Source organism: Amblyomma americanum, chromosome 1 (assembly GCF_052857255.1).
Source record: "Amblyomma americanum isolate KBUSLIRL-KWMA chromosome 1, ASM5285725v1, whole genome shotgun sequence".
NCBI classification, from domain to species: Eukaryota; Metazoa; Arthropoda; class Arachnida; order Ixodida; family Ixodidae; genus Amblyomma; species Amblyomma americanum.
The window spans coordinates 393,041,484-393,066,419 of NC_135497.1; the positions used below are offsets into that span (position 1 = coordinate 393,041,484).

Consider the following 24,936-nt stretch of genomic DNA (forward strand, 5'->3'; position numbering starts at 1 on the left):
GTGCGTGGAGGATGCAAACGCTTCATAGCCAGAAATTCGGATGGGATTTTGTAAATTGCGCTCACAAATCACAAGAATTGAAAATCTGTGCTTATAGACGTATTCGCGAATGTCCGAAATGCGGGAATTGAGTCCACGGCATTCCGCTGGAAAATGGATGCTTCTCTGACCTGGCTTTCAAATGGTAACGCTGGGAGACAGAAAGGACTGGATTTAGCGCGTCCAGTACCTGCAATGCATTCCGTGATGCTGGCGAGGGAAAGCTAGACAGTATCACACGCATGGCGTTCATAACGGACCTCAAGATGGCGAAAACCTGCACTTCCTCACCTAGGGCTGGATCTCTGCCTTGGGCTCGCTCAGCTGTAAGCGTGGGACAGTGGGGGCGTGGTGCCTGCCCAGACACCAAGGTCGAGCGTGGCTTCGGCAATGGTGGCCATGTCACCTCTGAAGCACTCGTTCCGGCTTCACCAGTCACCGGGCTCACATTACTCGGTGGAGGGGGAGGACAAGTAGCAGGAGCGATGGGGGCTTCCCTGCCGCTGTCGGCCTTTCGTCTAGCAGATCGTCGACGACGACGCCGACGCACCGTAGCTGCGGCCTCTCTGTGCGTTGAATGGTCTCGCACCATTTGCTTCAACACCGCCCGTTCTTTCTTCAGGCGGGGACAGACTTTCGAAGAAGCGCCATGAGGGCCACGGCAGTTGGCGCACTTCAAGACAGTAGCGCGGAAACTGTCACCGCTATGTGCTTCATAGCAGCGCGGGCACGCCATGGTGTTGTTACAAACACCACTTACATGCCCAGTTTTCATGCACTTCCGACACTGAAGCGGCTTCGGAACGAATGGGCGAACTGCATGTCGAAAGTGGCCAACCTTCACTTGCGTTGGAATACAATCGCCCTTAAAAGTGAGCTTGACGCACCTTGACTTGCCGATGCGCTGAACCTTGGTTATTTCGATGCTGTTCGTCGCTGGTTTAATGAGTATCGGCAGGTCGGAGTCAGAGATGTTCGCATCGATGTCGTAAATGACGCCAGCGGTTGTGCCATTGTTTCCCGGAACAAGAGAGCGGACGGGGATGTCTCCGATCTTGATGGTGGCTAGACTTTTCAAGGCGCTCCGCTCCGTTACATCGAAGGCAAGGAGGTTCCTTCGGCTGTTGATCCCGACGTCCTTGATCACCCCCGGGAGGCGAGCCTCGAGGAACACCGACGTAGCCTGTCTGTTCAGCAGGTTGAGGTTGTCGGTGGGCGATCCAGGCGCAAACAGAACTGTATGCGCCGATGCACCACGCGTCGTGATGACGGTGGATGTACTTGATGAGGACGAGTCCTCACTCTTACGCAGTCTTCTGTTGGCTTTCTTGCGCCTCCCTGATTGTGGAAAAAAACGATAAAACTTCAGAGCCAAAGAGATAGCGTTCTGGTCTCTAGTACTGCCAGAAGGTGTGAAAAGCTGGTGTGAAAAGGTACGTGTCTCTCCCTGGGAGACGCAGTTAACTTGCCTATGGGAAACGTTGGCTAGCGGACTGAGGCTCAGTTTCGACCACCTAGGATTCCTTAACACGCACCATACTTCAAGTACAGGAGGTTTATGCACGTTCGCCACGTTGAAATGCGTGGTACCCGCGGCCGGGATCGAGCCCGTGACCTTGTGCTCGGTGGCAGAACGCCGTAGCCACTGAGCCGCAGCGGCGGTGTTTTTCTGCCTTTGAAGCACGCGGTTGTAACGAAGTAAACATTTACGTAAGCGCCGTAGTAATGCGGGATTACTACGACGCGAACAGCTGGCGCTTATCTATTTTCACTCACATACATGTACGGGCAAAAAGAAATATAAACAGCGTAGCATTAGTGGATGATTTAGCACCGCTTCCTTTTTATTGATAACAAACTGAGGGGCAAAACACGCACTTGGCAGCGACAGCCATTATTCAAACGCGGGTCTTTATTTGCAAAGCCCGCAATGCAGTCCCGGCCGGCAAAGTGGCGTTCAGATCGGGCGACAAACGCCGAGTGCTCGACTCTTTGCCTAAGCGCGCAGCGAGTTAAAGCGTAATAGGCACCGGAAGCAAAGACCTCCTCCCACTTGCACTGACGAGCTTCAAAGCCGCCATAATGCACAAGGAAAAGCTGTGCGCGTGGAAGCCGCATGGCGACATTGGCACGGCGAACCGCGGAGCGCTTGCGTAACGGCCGGCGACGTTGGCGTGAGCAGTGCGAACGCGTAGCGGTGTCGGAAGCCTCGCCAACCTCGCTTCCGTAACGCGACCGACGGCCAGCTCGCACCCTGACACAAGGCGGAACGGGGCGCGCTTTTTTCCCTACCTTGCTCCGCACGCTCGACGCAGAGCAGTATATGTCAGGCGCAAACGGAGCGGCTACCCGTCACGGCGCACAAATTATAGTGTTGCCGAAAGGTATGGAGCGGCCGTAGTGTAACGACTGTGTTCAACCAGCATCCGTGTCATGACATAGTCCCAAATCGATTGCAGAAAGCTTTCGCGTAACAGCGAGCGGTAAAAGGCGTCGAGCACGATGGCCTCCATCGTGTCACCAGCACAGATTGGAGACTCCCGGTACGCGTCCTCCGCCATGACCTTGGGCTCGTCACCGGGTTCAGAGGCTCCGAGGTGCATATAGCTATCGACGATCATCCAGATTAATGTGCACCCTTCGACTGGAGCGTCCGACTTTGAATCAAATCAATCTGAGCCCGCCCCATAAACTCTGGGGAAGATAAAATCTCGACTCAGGTTTCCTGTGAGTCTTGCAGCGGCCCAGTTATCGTGACGAAAAAGCTGTCAAGCTGTTTACAAATTTGTTATTGGTTACTCTTCCCATCGGGGAAATGGAGCGACTCTGATTACGTTGACTGGTAGGAGTGATTATCTATCCGCTTTGTATCACGGTCCTGATTAGTTATTGTTTTCGATTTAGGCCTGCACTCAGGCTTCGGTGGCCTTGGAGGGAGGAAATTTGCGTCACGTCAGTTTGCGGTTTTATTCCAGGGAATGGAACGAGGAAACAGCGCGATAAGCGAGGAAAGAAAAAAAAAACGAAACAATTCTGGTGGATATTTACAACGCCTTAACCAGCAGAGAACGAGCGTACAAAAGCAAAATGCGATAGCATACGAGCAGATAAGAGCGGCTGGTGGGATCGATGCGAAGCATGCCACGTCCCGCGCAAGCCAGTTCCAATCAGCCGCTGTAATTGCACGGGCGACCGTTTCAATTAAAGCCTCGATAATTACTTTTTTTCGCCAGCACACATAGCATACCACAACCGGAAACATTGAGCATCAACAGCAATCGGGTCACTGCTGCTCCGCACGCAACAACGTTCTCGCCTACCCAGACACAACACACGCCGTCCCTGTACACGGGCAAACACACAAACGCCCGCAACGCGACACGCCTCTCGTATTCCCGCTCCAGCCGCGGCTACATCTGCGCACGCTCAGCGCCGCTCCCGGTAGCGCGGTGTGCATAATTCCTTCATCTCGCAGCCGCTCTGCTCGCCGACGATCCGCTGGCCTGGCCTTGTCTGTCTAGCGGAGCCAAGCGAGAAAGCCTTCTTCTTCCCCCTCCGGCGGAAGGCACGCGCGAGCGTGGTCCCGCTGCCGCCGCGTAACTAACCGCTCGCGCTCCGTGGCAGCACGGGCGTGCTACGTGTGTGTGAGGTGCCCTCCATATGGCCGCCCGGTAACCCGCTCGCTATGACGAAATCAAGGGCGCGGCTCTAGCCTCGGCCGCTGTCATCCTCCGGTTTCTCTTTCGTGCCCGCGCTCTTCCCCTGCGCGTTGGCACGCAGCCAGGCTATGCCGATGGCACGCGTGGCTTTCATCAACGTTGGTCCCGTGCTTGCGCACCCGCGGGCCCTTCCAGCGTCCAGCTCCTCGAAGCTGCATTCCGTGCTGTAGTATGGATAGCGAAAGGTGGATTGATGTTTTGCCCTTGATGCGATGGAGCCCCGAGTGGAATGTTCGTTGGCATAGCGGCCAGAGCAGCCTCGGTGGCACCAGAAAAGTCCACTGCGTCGGCTTTCTTCGGAATTAACTTCGTTGGGCCGTCTCTAATGGGCAAGGAGAGGGGCGAGGAGGCGGGGAACAGTCCGTGGGAAAGGACGCAACTCGAAATGATTTTTGATTTCACTCACTCCCTGCAATCGAACAGCAGCACTTGGACAGTGTGCAAAGCGAAGCGTTGCACCGGGACCTGAGCACAGCTACGTAAGAGCAGAACGGAGCCGTGCTGAAAGCGCGATGGACATGGCAGTCTATGTCCCAACGAACGTTTTGCTCTGCTGCTGCACATATATCTCCCCTGTGGTTTACGTTTTTTCTTTATTTGTTTGTTGCGGTGGTTCCACACGCGTTACCATTGTTTTAAATGCAAACAAGACCTGGTTGCTGGATCATTCAGGCGTTGTAGGTTATAGCGGGCAGGCTATAACCTTGCCATGCAAGCAAACACACTGCATTCATTGGTTGTCTGTGGCACAGGTAGTTCTAGGCTTCTGAATTTGAGCCTCGAAAATATTTGCCACCGGCGCATAGTAGCCTCGTGCTGCAGCTCTTTACTTCCTTATAACATTTTTTTTTCTTCTGAGGTGAAGGCGTGTCAGTGATTTTCGTGAATGTCCAGCGGGAGAGTCTCCGTCAGTCAAATCTGAACTTTACAGGCTCTGCTTCTTGCTTCGTTTGAACCACGCGAACGAAACCTCCGTGTTTATGGGCTTATGCCGGGCCGTTTCTAGCGCATCCGTCTTGTTCATCTGCACGAAAGGACCTGTAGTACGAGCTGACAGCGCCTGGTGCTGGCACGCTACCTTGTTTCGCTTTGTTGTCGTTGATGCGGATCCGCACGACGCACTTAATCAGTAAGTAGTCCGAGGAGCGCACGTCATCGGACTCGGAGAAAGCGCGAGCCAGGGACTAGGCAAAGACAGACAGGGGACGACGTCCAACAGGGACGAGGTCAACGCAGCACGATTTATTCGATTCCTCGGATCCAAGTGAGGAGGCGCGTTGCGCGGACCAGACAGCGACCCTGGTGCGTCGTGCGGACCCATGGGTCCATCCGAATTCGCTTAGCCGCAAACGGTGAAGACAGTCGCCGCTTACCCATACCTGCATCCACATTGTGCGCAGTCGGAATAGGAGAGTGAGGTACCCGATGGGCTTTCCTTTGCCCATTGTCGTCGACCCCGTTTCGGTGTTCGTTAACGGGCCCTTTCCCTTCTCACGCATGGCCGCAGGTGACCGGCCAAGCGACGCCGCATCCCTGCGTGGAGCGAAGCGAAGCCGGAAGGCTAGCCTAGCCTTCGGACCAGCCGCCGCTTCCCCCGGACGAGGAGGCAGAGCAGCCGTCCGTCAGCGGTGCCCCCTTCTCTCCCGCTGCACGACTCCGCGCAACCGGGTCAAGGACGACACTTGCTGGCCACCGCCCCCGTAGACGACGTTCCGCTTGTCTTCGGCCGAAGAAGCTAGTTACCGCGCGCGGAGATCGAACGTCTCCCATTCAGCGGTGAGTGCGATGCATGGTTTGTGCCACTGATCTCCGCCCCTCATCCTTGAACGCAAATGGATGACTCGCGGAGGCAATGGGCAGAGTGGTAGAGTTCGGGCGCGCCTCGAACTGCTGCCGCCTTTCAGTTTTTCCCGTTGTCCACCATGCGTATGCATTCACATCTGAAAGAAAGCCAGTGCTGCTGGGTGGGCGCCGGCTCTCGTGAATTATTCAAGCGCGCTCCTCTTCCACAGACCGTGCAAGTGGAAGAAAAAGAAAACCAGGCTGCGAAATCTGTACAGCCTGATCCAAAATTACTCTTAACTACGGAAAAGAATAGGAAGCAGGGCCGGGATGACGTAACCATTCCATCCAACTTTGCTGTTTTCCGCCCTTCGCCAGTGAGAGGCGCTCTCCATGCTCTTGTTATCTCCGGGATCGGACAGTCGGTGTGGCGGAAGGTAAGTCTCCATAGGATCTAGTGACAAGATTTTATTAAGTTATACCGGTCCAGAATTCGCACCAGAAGTAACCTTCCGAAATTCCTGAACGGGCCTCGGGCGTTTGTCCGCACGAATTCCACCCGGCACAGCGTTAAACTGGCCGTAAATCTCATTTGGTGCAAAATTTGAACCGCCACGCAAAGCCCATCGTCTTCAGCCTGATAATCTCACTGAGTAAGTCGGTCCAGCCTTGTGTTGTTCGTTTACGTACGCTGGGAGCCAGAAAACGGTGAAAAACAACGGCGCATACCGGACCCGTGCAAGAAAAATTAGAGCCTTCGTTTCTTGTCTTGCTCTTCCGACTGCGGTGATGCTGCATAAGTGGGCATCACCCATAAACGTCTCTTATGAAAAACAACGATGAATATAATGGCGCGGGGTTTTGAGCTCCATATGCGCAATTGTTTTATTGTGAAAATAAGCACTCCTTTTTTTTTTCACGCGTTGATGTTGTTTTTCCGAGAAACGGCACTAGTGCAGACGGCCATTAGCTAGTGCGATGTTTCAGTTAGTCTCGTTAACGTGCTTGTATACGGCACACATGCTCTGACATGGCCGCGGTTTGTTTTGCATAGTCGTTCAAGAATATTCTTAGCAAACGGCTGTATGGCACAGGAGCGGAAACCTAAATAACTATATCCGCTTCTTGTTGGCCGTTGCTGTTTATGCAGTGTTGCTGAAAGAAAATACTCACTCTTATAACGGACTTACGCTATTGCGTAAGATACACGGCCGCTACTTCTGAGGTATCCGTGCGCAGTCACTGGAGAAATGTTATCATCAATAAAGCTGTGTTTACTGCTGAGGATGCTGTTGAATGTGTTCTGCGATACTCAGGTGCAGGGCTAAAAATAGCACGAAAAATTGCATCTCACTATTAAACACTTACACAAAATACAAGCACTGTGTTGTGCGTATCTCTCACCTACGACTCCAGATTTTTCGCGCTTTCTTCCGCCATGAAACTTGAGCAAGGTGCCCAATTTTCGGTGCCGATAATTAGGTGTGTGGCCAGCATGCAAGCAACGGGCACAATATGCTGACATACGCATGATGAAATTCATTTACATGGATATTTCACTCTAACAATCAACGGCTTGTCGTCGCTGAAATAGATTGCACCTAGTTTCTCGGTTGGCTGTCGAGCGGCAATACCACAATGTCTGTCTTTATGTTCAGGAATAATATGGGGAGGGCGTGCATGGCAGGTGCTGCCACCGCTTTCGTTCTTGAGCCAGTACACTGTAGCTATGTGCTGTGGATAGATCCGAGCAGGTCGGCGCGAAACCACGTCTCATCTGGCGCCATTCTCCGTCTCTTCGTCGCCGCTTCCCGTGAAGGGAAAGGAGGCACAGTTTGTAAGGCCGTGCCGCGCAGCCACGGCGGTTTCCACGCTGTCAATCTTTCTCTGCGGTGGAACAAGCTTCGTTTGTGTATGCGCGTCTCAGAGTTTGTCCCTTCAGCTTTGCAGCTTTATGAACGCGGGTTTTGTGTTGCGTAAAGGGGGGGGGGGGAGAGAGAGAGAGAGACGAAATGAACGGCGCGAAGATGACATGTCCCCATCCGAGGGTCTGCGACGAACGGACGAATGACGCGCGCAACGCGCGCTTGCGCTTGCTTCTGCCTGCGCCGATGACTTCGGCTGCATACATATTCAAAGAGGCTCGGCTGACCTGTCTGCCTCGCGGCGCTCGCTTAAACCAAAAGGCTCACCGCGGCATTACTGCGCAGTGACCGGTCCTCCGTAGCGCTGTGCACAGCGATAGGCGAGCGCGTGCGGTTGTTAAGGCCTGCAAATGAACGTGGCTGTGTTAGACACGCGCTGTTGCGAGTACTGACCTGGACGAAGCAGTGACAAACACATCGCGCGCGACTGGTGCCGACTTCCACCTGAGCTGCACGGAAGCGACGCAGTGGTGTGACCGCTCGTGCGACACCATAAAGTTTACGAAGAGCGGCTGTTCAACGACTCGCGGAGGGAACTAAATCCGCGACCAGAAGTTGCTGGTGGGGAAGGACGGCTCATTTGTGGCTCACCTCGATGGTATCTAAGCAGCCTTCTATTCAGTTACATTGGCGCAAGGAATCTATTATGAAGCCGTTCTTGTCTGTAAAGTAAATTCTCGAAACACGCCGTGTATTTGAATGTTTCTTTTTTTCTGAATTAAAGTTGCTTCCCTGTGACCTGTGGCCAGCGCGTTCGTGCACGTCAACTTCGTGCAGCTGGTTCTGAACTGCGGTTTGGCTAGCAAAAAATTTTCTGGCAACTGGAATCATTCTGGTGTCCGTGTGCATGCCTTTTCTTTGGCCCACATTTGTGCGGACTACTGCTCACCAGTGAACCCCAGCCGCAGCTTGAATGAAGTGGTAGCGTTTTTGTTGTTGTTGTTGTTGTTGCTGCTGCTGCTGCTCCTGTTGCTGATGTTGTTTCAATATTCGCTTGCAAGATAGCGTTAATATGTTCCGCAACATGCGCACCCCTATGATGAGTACGGCGCTTGATAGAAAGAGCAGCAACTCAGGCGACAGCTGTGTCAAGAGGTAGAGGTTGATGTTGTAGTAAGCTACAGGCGGAGTTAGCGATTATTCAGCCAGCAACTGCTCCATCGTAGCGAAACTTGAATACTAGTTAAATACGATAACTTGAAGAACAGTTCTGTAACCAAGCATTTCTCCGCCGCCACGCACAAAACGCCCCACAGTAGTCGTCAACTGCCACTGTCACCATTCCCAAGTCCAGATTCGTGTACTGGAGGAATTTTAGAAGGCGAGAAATTTCTCTCCTATATAGGTATACCGTTTCCACGGGGGTAAACAATCCGCTGACCTCGTCCCAGCTTTTCAAGAATACTGGTCTCTCAAGACCTCAGAGAGCCATTATTCTTTAAGATGCTTGGGCTTAACGCAATTCGAATATTTCACAATAACCATCTTCACTCGTGTCAACTGCTGGGTACAAAATTTGCCCGCGCTGCTGCTTTTACGCGATCCGCTCTCTTTGTACTTACTGTCGCCATGGAATGGCAGTACGATTCAAGTTCGTGTCAGGACATCTGTTCTCGTAGCCAGCTGCTCGACGTTCATTGTATAGCGTGGCTCCTCTCATAGAAGCGTAATCGCGCTACAGTGGCGCGCATGACAGAACGCAGGATAGCGCAAAATTGCGTGTTTAGGCTCGTTAACCTCGTTCACGTCTTATGGCGGCCAGGCGGCGAACCCGCCCACTCGGACAGCTTGGTCATATATGCAGCCTGCTTAACGATCTAGGCTCGCTAGTTAAGCGCCTGTGTACCGTATCTTACGCCAGCAAAATTCCAGTGCCGCTTGCCTAAGCCGCAGTCCTCCCTTGGTTTTGCCTCGGGGCACTCCGTATATGGGATCGCAACAAGCCACGCTTACATGGAAACAAATGACGTGCACTTTGCTAACGGTACCGGCATCAGTTTATGTCACGCACTGTGCACTTTCATTGGGCAATCGCAGAGAGCTAGATCACAAATTTACTGAGCAGAACTCTTGTTCTGGGTGCTTAAATCATATGCACTTGCGAATCGGAGACTATGCATGAAGCCTCCACTGTCGTGTTTCCGTTCCCTAGTACTACTGTCGAACCCGCATATCTCGAACTCAAAGGGGATCGGAAAATAGTTACACATATTAATAATCAAAATCAAAACAAGTTTATCTTTAACGTCTACAATGTGGATGGCTTTCCTGGCGTATTCGACGCATAAAATGCCAATAGATAAGTTTATCTGCAACCTAGAAGCCAGAATACACGGCACCCACGCTATAGTGACGCGCTTATTGCCGAGTCGTGCCGCTCACCGGAGTGCTGGCAGCGCTGGTCGGGAAATTTTGGTTAGGCCTATAGGCGTTTATAATAAGCCCAACCTGCTTCGAATCGAAGCCGCTGCGGATGGTGCTTTGCAAGTAACCACTGGCTACCAGTGCACTATAAATAGAATTAACAGTGACTGAAATGAAGGTAGTTTCCGCAGCGCCTTCGGCAGGGGCCACCGCTAGGCTTTTGTCAGGCGAGCTTCGGCGCATCACAGCGACGTGGCTTGGAAAGTGAGTACAAGAAACCGAACACCGCTCTCAAGCACGTTAGCCTGGTCAGACAGTTTCGCAGAGCAAGCGCTGCTAGCGCGCGCCCAAGGCCCGTATATACGCGCGCGAAAAGTGATCATAGGCCTCGTTAGGAGAAGCGCCGTTTGCAGGGGTGCGGTGCGCTGTTTGATATATCCAACGGCCGGCGTAATTGTATATCGATATACTGCGCGACTTTTCTACACTTTTACACGGGATTTTTAAGGGGATAATCTGTGCGTTCGATATAGCCAATAATTCAAAATATCCTGGTTCGATATATCCGGATTCGATATATCCGGGCCTGACTGTATTCGCCGAGTCTTGCTATAGAAGCTTAACGAAGACAGTCGGCACTGTGCCAAGAGGCCCAGTAAAGTAGTACCTTACCAAATGCGGTGTTCTAAAGCTTTTGCATACGTCACACAACCATGTCAGTAATGGTTCGTTCGATGGTGAAGCCAACACGCTGACCAATCATCCGCAAGACTTTGCACAGGCTTTGTTTCAGGATTTCAAGATTTTGTTTTCTTTATCGCTGAGGTACGAGGAGAGGCTGGGACTAAAGTCATTTGAATGCATGGCGGGGGTTCCAGCCACGTTAAGTGCTGGGAAACACGCCGCGTTAAGTGCTGTACGAGACGCATTTCGATGCCCGAGAAGTATGCATTAACAGTTTTGGCGAGTGCTTCCGATACACGCATGCGGCATACAGAACAGTGCCTCACACATCTGTTTTGCAGCACGTGTAGTGAACGCAGCACAAACGTTGGAGCAACACTGATACAGTCGCAGGCGTTAAGCTTGAGAGAAATCATGCTCAGCGTGTGCGCAAACTCACACAGCGCATCATCCATGTGTTCAGTGATGCATTACCGAATTCGCTCCTTAAGGCGAACGTTCGCAAGTTTTGCTCAGTTGTCATCGAACAAATTGATCCTGTATAGGAGCCGTGTCGCGAGTTTAAGAGAAGGGTGCGTTCGAGGATCGCGATGACCACTGTCTTTTTGCCCAGGACGCCAGTTGGACTTTGCGGAGCCTACTACGCGTACTGCAACTTGTTCGCATCGGCGCGAATGCACATACGACGCATATTTCCCGACATTACGGGCGAGGTACACGCGCTCTCTAACAAACACGCGCGCGTTCAGAAATGCGTGTCTTGGGAGATTAAGCCACACCCACATTGTCGGCGGGAAAGGCCGGCGCCTTCGCGGCCGTGAGGTATGCGACGACGATAAAACGGGCAAAAAGCGGGACGGAGCGAAAGCGGAAATCGCGCGTATATAGAGGAGACCAACCAGGCGGAGAGCGATCGGGGAGGAATGAGAGAAAACAGCTCGGTCGCAGCGGCGGCGGCCGCCTGGCTCACCCTCGAGCAGAGATTACACCGGCGTGCGCCCACAGTTGTTGGCAGGCGACGCCACGAAGGCAACGCATCTTCCCACCTGCGGCTCAGTTGTTATGCACGGGAGGAAATGAGGCCGCTAATGGATTCCCACGCTGTCGAGTTCGTGCAGCGCCGTGTAGGACGCCACTCGGGCAAAGCGCAGATAGGCGTTGCAGGTGCGAGATTTTCCGTGCGCCCTTCGCCAAAGCACAGACGTCCCTGAGACACCCCGAGTACACAAGAGCCCAGTCGGACTAATCCAGATCGCAGCGGGAATTCTGGAAACAGCGAAGAAAATTGGAAAAGCTCTCAGCTACTCATCCGTCAGCACATTGGCGCTGTTCTTCCCCCGCCCGTGGAACCAGCGCGGGAAAGCGCGACCAGTCGGACATGGCTCATGGTCGGCCATACCCTGCGGAGCCTGGTCCTTCCTATTGTGGCACGGCGCACTGGGTATCGGCTAGGCGTCACTCTCACCGAAGTTGCAAAAGGGTACTTTCTCGAGTTTGCCGGTACATCAGGTTAAGGTGTCTACTTCTTTCATGGTGTCTCATTCGCGCTGTGCCTTTACCTGATGATCGCCAAAATTGTTGCTTTCTAATAGGGAACTCAAAGAGGAGTTCCCAAATAATCTAGGAGCAATACTTTATGTCGGTTATGGCGATCACTGTACGCAGTGCACTTTGCGGGGTTTGTGGCATTGTTAAGAGCGCGAGAAGACTGGAATGTGACCTAAAATTTAAAAAAACGCTGACACCCAGAAGTCGAACTTCCAACTTCTCGGTGGGCCTTTCTCGCAGTATTTATTACTGTGAGTGATGTTGAGTACAGGAACTACACACAGAACAAATGGCAAGTTGCGATTAGAGCAACCCTGAGGCATGTTCGCGGATGGTAAATTACCAAGTGGATTTTGTAATTGTAGTGGTTACGATCGTCTTCGCAGAATATTATAACCACGCACTACGTAAACATGCTAAAAATTTAAACACAATCTGGCCAGCGCCAATCTCTTTCTTCCCCCACCGAAGGAACGGACGCATTTTGGCGTTACGTCAGTGGCTCACAGATATTTCCTAAAGCGCCGTTATTTACGGGCGCGTGGTCGCCTGCGCTTTTCGGTCGTGCTCTTCTGTGCACTGCCAGTTTCCGAACCTGAAGGCGCAAAAGCTTTAGCATCGCTTTCCAGCCGCTTTGTATGTCGCAGTTTGCAAGCGGTGTGACATTAAATGGAGGCACTGTAAACGATTTCACCGTATTGTTGTTCTCAATAAAAATTATCGGGCTGTTTGTAGCTATGGTAACGTTTTTCCGGCAACGAAACCCATTTATTGGAGAGAAAATTAAATTCTCATAGTCCCCCCCTTCTCCCACTGCAATGACTGCAATTCACAATCGTGACGGTTACGCCGCGGACAGGTTTCCGCTGTTCTGAAGTGAATGACGATGTAGCACAGCCTCAGGGATCCGTGAAAAAATGCGGTGTATACGCAAACAGTTTACTTGCTAAATCGGCCCTTTTTGGCTCTTTTCTATATCTTATAAAAGCTCCATTTTCGGTGATAGTGGTCTTTTTGTCGTCATAATGCCGTGTCACTATGAACCCAAAAACTCCTATATGGGAGTAAAAAGGTAGTACTAGCGCACTCCCTTTTATAAAAGCGTGTGCGCTAGAGGACAGTTTGGATCCCATTTTTACTCCTTTCCGTTTCGAGTTTAGTCCATAGACACGCAGTCCAATGCGCCCGCGGTGTCTCCCTGCCCTCAGCGTCCAGTGCCCCTGGCGGGCAGAAGCGGCCGTTTTGGTCCCCTCACGTGTCCCGCACATTGTTTAACACCGCCTTTACTCGCGTGGCCAGAGCAGCCACCGCACCTGCTGCACCGCAGTCTCAGCAACGCCGAATGTTTTTCCAACCAGGCAGGTCGCGTGTGCCGTCTTCATAGCCACTGCAAACAAATGTGCAATGCGAGGGAATTAGAGGTCCGACGTTGACGAGGAAGCCGGCATCCGTCCGTACGTGCCACGAAAAAGCAGGTGGCAACCTTTCCACGGGGTTGTGGGTAGCTTGCCCACCACACCAGGTGCCAAAGAAATTAATTCATATAAATGCAATGCACTTGCCACCCACTCACCGTGACACAGCGCATCAGGTCACTGGTGGTGAGATAGACACCCTCCTGGAGAACTATCTATGCAAAAAATGAGCTCCACGGGAGCTCGAGTATAGAGCAACCAGGGTCTCACAAGCCCCACCGGTGGCTATGTTCGAAACAGCCACCTGGCGGGACAGTGGCCCATCGCTTAACCGCTGCTACACTGCGCAAGAAGTGGTATGAGGACTCCCGGCGATCTATGAATCTATGAAAGAGGAGTATTTGCGCGAGAGGGATCTCTAATGCTATCGCATTCTACTATTAATGGTAGGTTAAGCGTCTTCCGAGTTTGTTTGTTTTTTCAATTACTTTAGCCACAAAGGGTCTATTGTAGAATTTTCACTTCAGTAGTTTTGTGGTTTTTTGCGTCACGTACAGCTTTACATCATGCACTTGCACGTGTGAGGCTTCTGCTTTGCGTTACTATACACTGTCCAGCTGCTTTGTTATCGCTCTCTTTTAGTATCCCACGGTGCGCTAGTGTTATCCGCCGCGTCCAAGCAACGACAGGCGTCGGCGCAAACGATGGCCATGGCGTGTACTTATGACGAAGCATTACGCCTTTCCCAATAAAGGAGAAGATTCCACTGGCGGAGGCCTTAGTCACTCAGGACGCGAAAGAAACCTCCTCGGAGAGGCTACAGCTGAGAGTGGCGGAAATAAAGGATAGCAGGCAGAATGGAGAAATGAAATGAAAGAGGTGAGGGGACAGGAATAAAGGATAGGGGGAGAAGTAATATGTCAACATGCACTTTGATAAGATAAGTTGTTGGGCGAGCTGTTGACGGTATATCCCTTAACTAAAGCGTGACGAACGGGACATAGAAGAAAGGAACACGCAGGAACACAACACAGCGCTGTTCCCCGTGTGTTCATTTCTTTTGTCCCGTTCATCGCGCTGTAGTTACGGAATATACCATCAGCAGCTCGCCCAAGAACTTGTCGAACTTCATTTCTGGTACACAGCGCTTTGTGTCCCGGCGTGCTCCTTTCTTCTATGTCCCGTTCGTCACGCTGTAGTCATGGGGTGCACTCTGGGGCTGGGCGCAGAGAAATGCATTCCAGTTCTGATCTCTGAGTACGGAGATGAAAATATTCCTACGTAAGTGAAGTCATATAGTTACGTAACGTTTCAGTCGGAACGCGGCCGCAGAAGCGCCCTCACCGGCAACCTCAACAACGCAGGGTGGTGGTAAACATTTATTATTTACAAGGAGGTGTTTGGGCACAGGCCCTTTAGCCCAGGTCCTCACAAATCTAGGTGGAGCTCCTATTCCGGAGCCCCAATGGCGTCTAGCGCCGCTCGCGCCCTGGCGACCAAGGTCCGTTGGGACTGCAGGTCATTGCAGCTGAGCAGCGCCGCCTCCCAGGCCTCCCTAGAAGGGTGGGAGATGAAGGATTGGAGGCTGCCCCTTCGATACAGCGCGCGCACTGTCATAAAGTTAAAGCTCGCCACATTCTCTCGGGCTAGCTCACTCGTCCGGTGTGCGATCGAAAACGGGATTGGTGTCGGGAACAGACAGAAAGAATCAAAGAACGCGCGAGACCATCGAAGGTCGTGTTTGGGCACAGGCCCTTTAGCCCAGGTCCTCACAAATCTAGGTGGAGCTCCTATTCCGGAGCCCCAATGGCGTCTAGCGCCGCTCGCGCCCTGGCGACCAAGGTCCGTTGGGACTGCAGGTCATTGCAGCTGAGCAGCGCCGCCTCCCAGGACTCCCTAGAAGGGTGGGAGATGAAGGATTGGAGGCTGCCCCTTCGATACAGCGCGCGCACTGTCATAAAGTTAAAGCTCGCCACATTCTCTCGGGCTAGCTCACTCGTCCGGTGTGCGATCGAAAACGGGATTGGTGTCGGGAACAGACAGAAAGAATCAAAGAACGCGCGAGACCATCGAAGGTCGCGGCGGTGCCGTCCGAGGATCGCACGCGCGGTCGAAAGAACAATGATGCGCCCCGAAGAGGGCGCCGATTGTTTCGCCCGGCGTCGACTCGTACGCGACAATAACGCGCGGAGGCTCAAGGTCTGCGCGGCGCCACAATGAGTGAGGGAAGGGAGCGCAACAGGCGGCGGCGCAGTGCGAAGCCGTGTTTGTTTCGGCACCGCGCCGAGACGAGCGCTGTAGCCCACCGCAGGTGCAGCACGATGAGCGAGGCGAGTCAGTGGGCAGCATTGACACAGATTACCGCGCAGCTAGCGTCCAAAACTGTGTCGTCCAAACAAAAAGAAAAAAAAGGATAAGAAAAACTCGCCAACTCAGCGCGCGAAAACCAAAGTCTAGAGAGTGAGGATGAAGAGTAATGGATGGGGCAAAACAGAAAGGCCATGGGCGAGGGGCGGGAGGCGAGTTGCGTAGCCCAGGAAATGCCGGAACCATCGCTTTGCGACGCAAGAATGGAGCTTCCTCCCGGTCATCCGCATCATAATAGCGGGCGAGCCCTTTCCTCCGGTGTTGCTGCGACTGCAGCCTCTTTGCAGCTCACGGTTTTTCACCGCCAACGCAGTTCACCTCTAGGGCTGCATGTGGAAAAAAAAAAATTAAAGATATGATGGAATTTCCTGTCCTGATTTCTTGCAGAAAAGTGAGCGCAACCGTTTGGCTTCCGCGGCCAGTTCGTTAGCCAGTGGAAACCGTTATGTACGCTATGGACGTGCGTATAATCAACAACAGCGTGCTGACTGTAGGCACCTTCTCGTTCATGTCAACTCAAATCAAGTCACCTTTATTTAACATCACAGAGATGTCAGGAGCGAAGACAAAACGCTCGTAGAAAGGCTTGACGAGGGGTTCGCGCCCCTGTACAAAACTTGGCCATCTTTAGTATAATATAAAAATCTATTTTGTTCGGACAACAACAGAAGGAGAAGATGGCGTTATAATGTGAAATTTGACAGCGACATGGGGAAAGATGCCACACTAGTGTATAAAAAGGAGCACACACATCATGTACATGCGCTGTAAAAAAAAACTGTGTTTAGAGCAATACCCAATTCAGGCAAGAGACTCCAAATAATATGCACTTTGTACGCTTTAAATCCTCTCGTATCTTCAGAAAAAGTAGTAGGTTGTAACTGATAATCCGACGTCCATAACTGGTTCGCGTTTGCAGAATGTCAAAATGATCATGGAGGAGGAGGAATGAACACATTTATGGTCGATATATATGTCCCTCCCAGGTGGTGGATTTAGTCCGGGGTCCCATAAGTGCCAGCCACCAACCATTTCTGGCCAGCAGCGGTGGGGTCAGTTAGCCCCTCCGCCCAGGAGGTTTGAGAAGTGTTAGGAATGGGGGTAACAGAGAGAATGGCTTGACATTGCCATACCATGTACAAGAGCGATGGAGGGTCCCCACAGTGCGGACACTGAGTTGAGTTGAGTTGAGTGCGACCAAGCTAGAGGTGCAGATACGAGTAGAAGAGAGGAGTAGGGAACGTGTTTGTCATGGGTGTTTGTTCGCAGCTGTCTGAAAGTTGTGCTCCAGCCTGAGTAGTGCTCTGAAAAATTTGCCTGGGTTATCACCGGCTGCCCTTTAGCGTCTTAATAAAATACCTTTATATAGTGCAGAATAGTAATTATACATAGTTTCAAAAATTGTCTCTTTAGGTGCGCAGCGTTAAATAATTACGATTATTCTCGAGGCATATTTTTGTATATTATGATTTTTTTATTATTAGAAAGGAGAGTCGTCCCCAGACGAATTAACAGTAACTAATTACGTAACTGAGCAGTGAATGATAAATAATTTCTTTCACACATTGCGGAAAAAAGTAGTGCAGTATGGATAAAATACAGACGATCTCATAGTTTGCTTATCTTAGTTTCTATTAGTTTATTCCAAGACAGATCTCTTGAATTACACTCCAATTTTTTTTTTTTAACCCATCAAAAGCGGAAACATTGGGGATTGAGAAACCTTGTTTCGGCCCTGTAAAAGCACTGCTTTAGTTTCATTGGTGTTGACTACTAAATAATGAAAGGTTGTCCATTAGTACAGCGAACGCAAACACTGATTCGCTTCATTACAAAAAACAGCGCAAAAAACACGAGGACTAAAAGACAGAAGGACACACGTCCTTTTGTTTTTTGCGTTGTTTGTTATACAGGATCACTACCAAATTGCCCAACTCGATCTACTTCTACAACTGATTCGCTTGCCCACCAAGATCGGATATACAAGTTGATTTGAAAAGAAGACTGGTGTCGTCAGCATAAATTTTGAATGCGCAGTTCTAATCTAGAGAAACAACATTATCTACGTAAATATTAAACACTGGTGGACCCAATGGGGACATCGGCAAGTACAAATTTCACATCGGAAAATTCATTATCTAGCTTTACCGGCTGACTACTGGGATCTAAGTAAGACTGGATAAATAAAGGAAGACGCCACGAAAACCATGGTTGTCAAGCTTGGATATTAAAGTGTCATGATTAATCCGGCTGAATGCTTTCGAAAAGCCAATAAAATATATTCAACACAAGGTGTCTGTTTTCAAGCGACTGTGAAAGTAATTCTTTTTGCTGAAGAAGGCCGCTCTCTGTCCATCTACCTATCCTGAAACCGTGCTGGCGTGCCGCTACTAGGTTAAGCTGTCCACAAAAGTCAGACATCCATTTATACATTACCTTTTCTAAACATTTCGAAAAGACGCGTGTAATGGATATAGGACGACGAAGTCATTTCTGTAGCCCCCTATACGAAAACAGTTACTCTCGCTATTCGCATCCACTTAGGAAATACTCCTTTATCGAGGCAGATGTTAAACATGCATCCTAATACGGGGCTCATGACACAAATGACATAATTTAAAGGTTGAACCTGAAAGGATCGCCTACATCACGAGACTTGCTGTTGCGAAGGGGGCTGTTCCTAGAAGTAATCGCCAGCGGTTAACGAACGAGCCACTCCGAACAGCACTCATCATTGGGCCAGAGAAATAAATCGAGGCAGTGAATCTGAGTTACGTTGCTTAGCGCATAAATCCCCGGCGGGAGCCGTTTTACTGCGCGCTGTGCTGTGCTGCTTTGCTTTTTGCGTACGCAGCGGTGAGCAGGTGCAGTAAACACAGGCGCGCTATGCTGCGCTAAGTACCTACATGCAGTTAAGACCGGGGATATTTTGCAACTTTTCTTCACTTCTTTTGCGCACGGCAAGGGCTTCTCTGTGGCGGCGACGACTTACGCGCTGTTGAGCGCAGCAGCGGCAGGGCTTCGTTATGGGCCTTAGCATTAGCAGAACTGCACCTCCTCCTCCTAGGCCTAATTTAGTCCGCGCGAAGGTTCTAGCGTCGCCCCAGCTGTGTCGTCGGATTACGTTGACGCTCGGCTCAGATGTGGCTCAGTAAAGTGGCTCTCGCCGTAAAATATAACCGTTATACAAAGCTCATGTGGCGGCACCTTCGCAGGTATGGTGAACCAAATGCGCTGTAACGATGCCAAAGACTGTATATTAAACCAAGTACAGTAAATTACGGCGTATAGTGCTTCCCGCATTCACCCTATCTACATGCGCTCTTGACTGCTGGTCTGTCTTGAGCACGTGCCCAGGCACATGCTCAGCTGGAGCAGGTGCTGAAGGCAATTTAGAGCTCAGTCCACTTCCTCCTCTTTTTTTTTTAGGTAAAAGCACCCGAACATGCTCGCGTGAGCCGGTTGCGTCGCCCGTCGCGCTGAGCTATGGATTAAATGGGCTGATAGCAGCTCGCTGCCTCTGCAGCCTGGGCGCGTTCGTCAATCAAACAGTTCTCGCCTTTCGGCCGTCAAGACACTCGTAGAGGAACTGTGATCAATCAGAAGCGCAAAAAGGGCACACGTCCGCTTTTGCTTCCACCCTCTTCTGTATACGGAAGTGCGTCAACTGAACGGGGCCACGATTCGGTGCGGAGGCTTTGACGCTTGCGACGGGCGGGATGAATGGACCGATGGTCGAACTGATGCTGCTGACCGGGGCATTCACAGACGGCCGCCCGGTGATCCGTTCCGCGTGAGCGGATCGCTGGTCTTTGTTCTCGTGCCACTAATACTGAGTGCGCCGTCACGCCGGCCAGAAGGGAACTGGCGGTACGATGTAATACTTTTTTATCACCAGGTATTAAGTCACGGCGTGTACACTACGGCGAGCATTCGTGATGGCTGCTTTTGAAACGCCCAGGCGCAGGCGGCGAGTTGATGGCGCACTGCTGGCGCGTCTTCTACCCCTCTCTGGCGGTGGTATCGTAAATGGATATTATTAATAAACGCTCACGAAGCGAAGCAGACCACTTGACAGCAGATAAGATTGATTACTCCTTTGTTGTGCACCTGTGTGTTGCGCCTCTCCTTACTAGCAGCGCGTGGTTTCTGAGCTGACTAGTGCGCTCTGTCTTGTTTGGGCGAAAAGGCGCGTTCCGTTCCGATCGGGTGTCCCATTCGTTTTCCTCCCACCCCATCCGACGAGACAGGTATTAAGATAAAGGAAGAAAACTACAGCATTGAAATGTTCACGTGTGTCACAGCAGCAGCAATTAGTCCACAATCGGCAATTGGCTAGTGTCGCGAAATGGCACATCAGCCCGCATTCCATAACAGTGTGCGCTTGGTATCCCGACGTCATGCATAGATGCTACACGGCTTTGGGCCCTCATCGCGCCAACAGCCGTCGAGGCGTGGGCATTGTTTATATAGACCTCTCACTGATCGGCTGCAAGTGCTGTGCACGTGTGGCGTTCCGTTTAGGAAAGAGGAACCTGGAAAAGTGCTCATATGCTGTCAAGAGGATTTGTCAACCTGAAGTCGGCACTTCGTTGCGAAACCAGGTGTAGGAAATTTGCATATACGCCATTGTCCAGCAAATACAGACGTCAGCGCAAATTCCTCCCATAGCCGCCGGAAGAGAACTAAATAGAGCGCGGTATCGACGTCATGACAACGGTGTCGAGCAGAAAAAACTTCATTCCCGACCGGGTGATTGGAACCCCCGCCGTCGAAAAAAAAAAGAGTAGCTTCGTGTCGCGATCACTCAGATAATCCGGCCACGGCCGCAGCCTTATCGCACTATGTATGTGGGCAGGAATCATTCAGATTTAAGCGTCAGTTCATCTCCAGTGGCCAGCTGCGCAGAAGCAGTTGAAACCGAAACTATAGCCGGAGTTTGCTACACCTGACGGAGCCCCGAACGGATGTATGCGTTGCTGGCTGGATTGATGAATGGCAAGCGTTCCTTAAAAGAATAATAATAAAGGACTTCTGGACTTCTCGTGTTCCCGCGAGGCCAAGAGGGAAGTTGTAACCGTGTGGACAGTGCGTTTCAGCACGACGGCTTACTCATATGCCCGGCATGAGCGGGCAAGCAGAGAAATAATTAAAGAATATTTGTTTCCTGATGCCCATATATTACAGAGAACTTTAACTTGACTTACTTCGTGGCATGAAATGTTCAGCCTGCTGGAATTGCTCAGAATGCTCGAGATTTTAACGTGGTTGTGAGGGGGAGCGCCGTTTCTTTGTTTTTATTTTTGAAGTCTTCGCGCTTGCGCAGTGAAGGCGCGGCGGTTAATTTGAAATAACGTAACGTGTCAATTCCTCAGCTGTTTCCAGCGCTTCAAATCGCTAGGCATCGCAACCAATGACTGGTCGCACAGCTGCAGTTACAGTGAACTGTTTAGACACACGCACGCATAGGGGCATGGCGTCGTGAAGCTAAACAGAGCTACTGTTTTGTGTTTTGCTTTCTATCAATTTTGTGTGTATTAGTGTTTTTGTGAACAGTTGGTGTCAGTCGACAGGTCCATGCACATGCTTCCTCACACTCTTGAAGCCACTTGCTACTTCTACGACATTACCTCCGCGGAAGAAAAGGAAGGCGTGGTAACTGACACGCTGTGTAGGGAGTGCGTTGGTGAAATCAAACAGGGTCCCCCAACAACCTCACAGGTCAACAAACTTACCCCAGGTTCACGCAAGGGCGGAATGACTACGAATTAGCGGCGCCACCATCTGCTGTCACTCTGCCATGCAAGAATCCTTGCACGTGGAGACCGTTTGCTCTGTTAGGAGTGTCATGAAGGAAACGTTGGCTTTACTACGTTGCAGTGCAGAGTGGAATGCACATAGGAACTTATGTACAGTTTTGGTCAAAAGTCTCAAGGCCAAACGCTTTTCACTTCAGCCGCATAACAGGGCCATTACGGCACTATTGAAGGGCGAATGACCTTGAAATGCTAGCAGAAGGTGTCTTCTTGCGGCAAAGAAGCTTCGTGCTTGACTTGTGTTTTGAATGATCCGCTACACGAAGCATTCCAGGAACATTCATTTCGCTGCAGTGGAACGCTGTGGCCTTAAGACTTTTGACCAAGACCGCACATTTTGTCGATTTACTTTTCGAGCAAGAAGAACCGTAAACTAGATATAACTTCTTTGTCTTCCCAGCAGTTTCGAGCGTGCTTTTCAGAGCAGCAGGATGTCGATAGCCTTCGAGAGCGTTGTGCACGATCTCTCTTCTAATCGAAGGCTCCGTCTTGGAATGGACGTGGCGCGGTCGCTCTATGGGCGGCGTAGAAAGCTGTCCCATAGATTTGCGCGGAAGTTTCGTGCGCTGTAGCGAAGTGTCTGGGGACCACAGCTGCACTGATCTCGGGTTCCCTGGAGGGAAGTTTTCCGCTGTAGGCCACAGTAACCACGCCTTTCCTATCGTCGTAGCATTTTCCTCTTCACAACGGTGCGCGGATGTTGCCGCACTTTTCTTCCACTGTTCTCCCCGCGGGACTCTTTCCCGTAGAAGCGCGTGTATTTTGTCAAGGCTTTGGATTAAGTACGACGGCGAGGACAGCTGACGCTGCCGCTCCAAATGAAGTCCCTGCAACGGGCTGTCGCCAGCAAAATGATTCCTATGGCTTGCGCTAGCTTGAACACGAGTGCGTGAAACCCGCAGCCTAAAGGAGCAGGAAATTGTTGAGTGCTACTTACACAGAGGGCTTGTTCGATTTTGTTTTCCCCCGTTTTATGCGTGTTTAACGTCTCCAAAGCGACTCAGGCTATGAGGGGCGCCGTAGTGGAGGGCTCCTGGAATGTCGGCCGCCTGGGCTTTTTTAACGTGCACTGACACCGCACAGTACATGGGCCTCTAGCATTTCGCCTCCATCGAAATGCGACCGCTACGGGCGGGGCCGAACCCGCGTCTTTGGGGTCAGCAGCCGGGCACCATGGCGTGCATAACCGAGCCACCGCGGCGGCAATAAACTTGCAATTGCTCAAAATAGCAACTCGCTTGTCACCCGAACACGCAGTTGCGAACGTTAAGGAACAGCGAAAATGAAAAGTTCGTTTAGATGCCGGAACGTCAGTGCGCGTGAAGTTGGCCTAGAAGAGCAGAAATTCGCGATGTTGCTATGAGTGAATGGTCGATGTGAAAACATTGCAGCAGTCAGTCATGAGGAGTAACAAATATGGGATAAATGTGCACATCTCATACAGTGCCCAGAATGGCACAACAGGCTTACGCGTTACGCCTTTAGTGCCAATTTGCGGAACGATGTATGACGGCTACCGCTAAAGCCGACCAATCCATTGCCGAGCTCCGTTGGTGCTAAAAAGAGAACACATTGATATATTCATGCATCCATATAACGCCCAACACTTGCCTGCGTTTTGAAGTTATACTTTTCTGGCAGGACGTCCATTCTTAAAGGTTCTGAAAGCGATACATCCCTCTCATAATTCTATTATTCTAAGGGCATAGCCGATGAAAAAACAAAAAGGTGCCAAACCGCGACATGCATGCTGCTCTCCAGTGGTGGTATTTGGCGTAAGCACGCGAGCATATTCACCGGAATGCGAATGTGGGCATACGCGAGCATCGCGAGCACTGTCAGTAGCGCTATCTGTTCGCGCTTGCAGCAAGTTGTGATGTGTTACGCTCGCTTATGCACATTAACACGTCTTATTCCTTTTTTGATGTGCCAAACGGGTTCCGGCAGTTGTCATATAGGCATCTGCTACTCTGTCTATTCTGCAGTCAGTCGTGAACATATCCAACCGTCAGTTTCGACGCATGGCTTAGTTTTCTGCGAATACTGCAATCGTTCCGAAAATCATTTCCGGTTTCAAATAACGTGTGGACATAGCGGCGTCCTCAAAGTTATCTGCTTACTGCATAAAATGTAGAGCTCCCTGTTGCGTCTTTTTATCTCCGCCATCTTGCATTGGGAAAGGCGGCCGCTGATGTTTCATTCGTAGCGTATTAACGCGTGCCGCGAATCCGCTTCTCCGTTAAACACACAACTACACCGGTAGCTGACGAAACAACCCTACATGGCATCTATTTGAGTAAAAAAGCGAAACTCGGCTGCAAAGGCAGCAGTCTTGGTTCATGTAACCGTACGTTCTGTGCCCAGCTGTGCGCTGCTGTTCAGCTAATTACGACAGCAACCCTATTACATGAATCCCGCGCTTATTATCTAGCCCTTTGAAACAAAAGCAAGAAAAAATTAATGAACATCACAGGGCGCGGTCGCTGTTTTCGGAGCGAAACTGCCCAAGAAGGCTACGCCAGCGCCCTCCGCGCCGAAGGCCCTGATGCTCGCTCTTTGTTACCCACTGTTCGTGCTTGTAGTTCTCTGTAGCGTTACTGTCCGTACGCAAAAAAATTTCGGCCGCGTTTGTAGACTTGGTGTCGTCTCTTCTTTTCGCTGTCAAGATGCCTGAGATAATCACTGCACATTTCTGTCTCATAGTGAACGCCGGAAATAAAACAAACGTGATCTCTTCTACACCGGCACCACTTAAAACGCCGCGTCAGCATCATCGAGAAAATCGTCGGCCTGAGGCATTTCTGGGCACGTATGTGATCACCACTACTGGGTTTGATCACGAACATAAAAAATTGTCTATCAGATTTCGGACAAGACCGACCTGAGATACTCGGCTCAGCTATTTCCCTCGCCCCTTCGATCCGTTCCTTCATGGCGCGGTTGATGTGTCCACTCTTGAGTGAGGGATCTACCGCGCCTTTCACTTCTTCAGGACTTCCTGCTCCTCACAGCTCCTAGGAGGCTTCGCTTGTGGGGTGATTTTTCGAACTAGTCCCTTCCGCTATCGCAGCAGCGAGCAAGTTAACATAGCCGCTCCCTGCACATAGGCGTGCGAACTTACCTGGCTTGTTTGTGTGGAAACATTTGGGCCACGTGGCATTTCCCAGCTGTAGCTGTTGGCGAGAAAACCTGCCAACGGCTTTATGCTCGGCCCGCTTTGCACTGTTGTATGTTTTTGTTGTCGTTTTCATATTTCCGAGGACAAGTTCGGGCATGA

The 24,936-nt window shown here is 51.1% G+C and overlaps 1 protein-coding gene and 1 long non-coding RNA gene across 3 annotated transcripts in view; one reads left to right on the plus strand and one right to left on the minus strand.

Moving 5' to 3' along the window:
- Positions 1-24,936, plus strand: part of LOC144115717 (SH2 domain-containing protein 4A-like) — a 336,736-nt gene that overhangs the window by 86,328 nt on the left and 225,472 nt on the right. Inside the window, exon 2 of one of the 2 annotated variants that reach the window (XM_077650196.1) lies at positions 5,266-5,534. The exons of the other annotated variant lie outside the window; for it this stretch is intronic. The gene's annotated coding sequence lies outside the window, so the exon portion shown is untranslated. The remainder of the gene's footprint in view (positions 1-5,265; positions 5,535-24,936) is intronic. 2 annotated transcript variants of the gene reach the window in all.
- The window catches only part of LOC144115719 (uncharacterized), a 122,314-nt gene that overhangs the window by 85,429 nt on the left and 11,949 nt on the right, over positions 1-24,936 (minus strand). The gene's annotated exons all lie outside the window — the stretch shown is intronic.